The following is a 4,551-nucleotide window of genomic DNA, read 5'->3' as shown; positions in this document are numbered from 1 at the left end:
AGGAGAGAGATAGAGAGCAAGAGAGAGGAGCGGAAGACGTAGATAGATAGATAGATAGATAGAAAGGGGGGTGGGGAGAGGAAAGGGAGAGAGAGGGAGAGGGAGACAGAGAGAGAGAGAGAGAGAGAGAGAGAGAGATGGAGGGAGGGAGAGGAGAGGGAGATAGAGAGTGAGAGAGGAAAGAGAGAGAGAGAGAGGAGAAAAAGACGGAGATAGATAGATAGATGGATAGAGAGTTGGAGAGAGAGAAAGGGGGAGGAAGATAGAGATAGACAGAGATAGATAGACAGTTAGATAAAGATAGACAGATAGATAGATAGATAGAGAGTGAGAGAGAAAGAGAGTGGTCTTTTGTTATATTTCATGACACTGCAAACTAAAATGAAAGATACTAAAAATTTCGATTGTTGCCTCCCTCGGGGATCGAACCCGAGCCTGTCGCGTAGGAGGCGACCGTGCTTTCCACTCCACCACGGAGGCTTACATTGAATTACTAGAGAAATTTGAATGCATTTTGGCGTTAGCTTCAGGCAGTGTCACATAAGCCCTTGTATGTATGTATGTGTGTGTGTTTTTGTGTATGTGTGTGTGTATGTGTGTGTGTGTGTGTGAATGGCCCAAATACACGCTCTCTATCTTTCTCCATATGTCTTTCTCTCCTTTATATATATCTACCTCTGCTTGGATATCTATTTATCTTATTTATTGAGACAGAGAGATTAATATACGGACAGTATATTAATCTCTCTGTCTCAATCTCCCTCCCTTTATCTATCCTTCTCTTCATCAATCTATCTGGTACATAGAAAAATAGATTGAGTGATAGATGTGTGTGTGTGTTTGCAGCCGGTTAACTTTCAGAATAGAAAGGCATAGACGTGATAGAAATTCATAAACGTAGAAAAAAGACACGAAGGATAAAGATGAAAATGGCCCCAATAACGCCAACAATCGTAATAACAGTAGTAAGGGCGATCAGAAGAAATGAGGCAAATAAACATAATGATAATAAAGATCAGTAATAGCCCTTGAAAAATGGGAATAAGAATAAATGTGACTATCAATAACAGCGATTGGGATGACAGCATTAGCGATGATCTGAGTTGTGAGATGCATCACCTTTGCATGCCCTTGAAATAGCTATCTTTATCTATTACATAACTCGGGTAAACAGGTTCATGATAGAAAATGATAGCTACAATAAACAGTTGCTACTTGCCTACTATTGTATGAACTTTTTACCTGTATAAAAATCTGTCTCTTCCTCGCTCTCTCTACCTCTATCCACCCATCTGTCTATTACACAAATAATAATAATAATAACAATAATGATAATAATAATAAAATGGGTGAAGTTTATGCACAGATCACCGAATATGTCGATGGAAATCAAATTTGTCTTTAGATACATTGCAATACAACATTGTCATCATTATTATTAGTATTATTGTTCTCCTTTTGCAGCCTTTACATACTTGGCAACTCCGATGACTTGCGATTTCTTATTCTGTTCAAATGCAATTGTTACGGAAACATTTTTCTTGATCGCGTAAGCTAATGAACAAGCGAGGAATCGGAAAAGGCTTGTTCATCTGTGAGAACAGCTGTTCTTCATTTTCTCCGTTCCTTTTTTCCCTTTCTTATTTCAGCTTTTTCATACAGGAATGAATATCATTCTCTGTTTCTGTCTATGTCTGTCTTTGTTTATCCCTCTGTCTGTCTGTCTCAATCTCTGCGTTTGTATGTCTCTCTCCCTCTCCCTCCCTCTCCCTCCCTCTCTCTCTCTCTCTCCCTCTCCCTCCCTCTCTCTCTCTCTCTCCCTCTCCCTCCCTCTCTCTTTCCCGCTGCCCCCCCCCTCCCATGAATAATAGATGCGAGTCGAAGGAGAGAGAGAGGTCATGATAATGATAATAATAATAGTAATAGTAATAACTATAACAATAATAATAATAGTAATAACTATAATAATAATAGCAATAGTAATAACTATAATAATAATAGTAATAGTAATAACTGTAATAATGATAATAATAACAATAATGATAATAAAAATTATAATATTGAAAATGATAATAGGAATAGAATTAATAATAATAATAATAATGATAATAAATGTAATAATAATGCACAAAGAAGAGAAAAGAATTATGGGAAAATGTATATATGTCAAATCGATCTGATCCATTGAAATAAAAATACAAAGGCATTTGAAATATTAGTAAATGCATCTTAACATGTCCGTGCACCAGTGTTTGTGAACAATCAAACATAATTGAACTCCAAGCGTCTGTATTGTACCGGTTAGCGCGACGGTCTTTAAACCCGTAGACCCGGGTTCGATTCCCGGTGGAATACAGTGAACCCTCGCTATAACGCGGTTCACCTTTCACGTTCTCGCTGCTTCACGAATTTGCATTGTGCATTGCGTTCTGCATTCTGATTGGCTAATCAGTCTCTCCGCTTCTTCTCTACCTGTGTGTCAATAACGTTACGGTTTCATATATACATGTACGTAAAACAGCTTGCCAAATTTAAGTTTGCAAATTTTCTCCAAAACCCATAACGTCGACAAAACGTTCTGCACCGACAAAGGCACTTGCGGGCCTAAAAGGCAGAGGAAGATGATTTCTGATTGAAATTACTATTTTACAGTACAGTAGTTATTTGTAAAAAAACCGTTTATACAGTACTTTTATTTGTTAAACAAGTGCTTGGCCCTGTAAAAAGATTTTGTTCTTTGGTTTCAATATATTGTAGAGTATTTCATTGTATAATAATTGTAAAAAAAATAAAGGCTACTACTTCAGGGATTTCGCCTATCACGGGTTCTTTTTGGAACGTAACCCCCGCGAAAAACAAGTGTTCACAGTATATATATATATATATATATATATATATATATATATATATATATATATATATATATATATATATATATATATATATATATATATATATATATATATATATATATATATATATATATATATATATATATATATATATATTCTTTTCGCGTTCTTTTCCCTGACATGTAAACAAAACTTAGTCTATAACGCAAGTTCCCACAAAGAATAAATCTATAAAATCAAACTGAAACAGAAGCATGATCAGCCCTGGAACAGCGATCGCTTGCAGTGCAACACAATGACTTGCAAATTGTGTCCCACCGCAGTAAGGTACAGGAATTTAAGATCTAAATTTGTTGGGCGAACAATGTGATGTTCAACTTGCACGGGGAAATGCACGATTCATATTGATGAACAACCATAAAAGAATCCTTGTTTCAGACATCTTCGTCTCGCGATGTTTATCTTCTCTTGCTATATTTAAAGGCCCTTCAGCGATTCGTTGCTCTCTTCCGAAATAGGAATAATAATATTCATGGTGATAAAGATTATGAAAATGAAGAGGTCGCAATAACAAGAACAACCGTAAAAATGAAAACAATAACAAAACTGCAGAGATTTGATAAATAGTTGACATACAGGTGGGACCCTACATAAAACAGCAACAGAATCATAAAGAGAATTTATAAATCATTATCATCCGAGTGCTTATTATCATCACCACCCATTATTATCAGTGTCATTGTCGCATCGCCATATAATCATCAAGGGTATCATAATATCACACACACACACACTAGCAAATAAGAAGTATATTATTATAATTTTGATAATTTTAGTGCTATTGTTATGATGATTATCATTATGATTAGTATTATTACTATTACCATCACAATTATACTATTAGTTTTATCATTATCATGATTGCTATCATCATTATCATCAAAATTATTATCACATTTTTGCTATTATCATTAATGTTTGCATCAATGATGTGATATCATTGTGATCGTTACTACCATTTTCAATATCATTATTTTTTAATTATCATTGTTATTGTTATTAATTTAATTTCTATTATTATTATCATTATCGTTTTCATTACTGTCATTATTATTGCTATTGTTATTTTTATTAGTATCATAAATATTATCATTATTCCCCAATTTCACAGAAAAAACGTAGCAATGGAAAAGATATTGCAACCAGGGGGCATAACTGTTGCATAAATACCTCTCCCAACCTACAATTGTTGCCCCTCGTCACCGTGGCCGAGAGGGTAAGGGCGCCAGATTCGAAACCCGCGATCGCGAGTTCGAATCTGCAAAAGGGAGCCAAAAGTGCTCCCTCTGATTGCAACCTCGCCCGGGGCTGAAAGACATGAAAAGCACCCGGGCACAAAAAAAAAGAAAGTACAAGACGCCCGTCGGTTGCAATTAGTTTTTCCCTATTGTGTATTTTTATGTGTGACATGATAGGTCAATGAAAATTCAATTCTTTTCTCAGTGTAGGACGGCAAAACGAGCCATATATACACGTACATATGCTTCAAAAGTGCGATAAAAATTCGAATAGGAAATGTGAAGAGAAACGTCCCAATAATTTGAAAAAAGAGTGAGAAAGAAAAAAAAAAGAAGAAAAAAATCGTCGAAATCCAATAAATATGCAAAAGAAAGAAGAAATGCAAAACAAAAAACAGAGG

General features: G+C 35.2%; 1 non-coding gene across 1 annotated transcript; it reads right to left on the bottom strand.

Moving 5' to 3' along the window:
- Nucleotides 1-408: 408 nt before the first annotated feature.
- TRNAR-CCU (transfer RNA arginine (anticodon CCU)) lies at nt 409-480 on the bottom strand. The gene has a single exon. It is a non-coding gene; the product is annotated as a tRNA-Arg (tRNA).
- Nucleotides 481-4,551: the final 4,071 nt, after the last annotated feature.

Source organism: Penaeus vannamei, chromosome 8 (assembly GCF_042767895.1).
Source record: "Penaeus vannamei isolate JL-2024 chromosome 8, ASM4276789v1, whole genome shotgun sequence".
Taxonomy (NCBI): Eukaryota; Metazoa; Arthropoda; class Malacostraca; order Decapoda; family Penaeidae; genus Penaeus; species Penaeus vannamei.
Note: the sequence above shows the minus strand (reverse complement) of the source record. Positions and strands in the feature narration are given on the sequence as shown.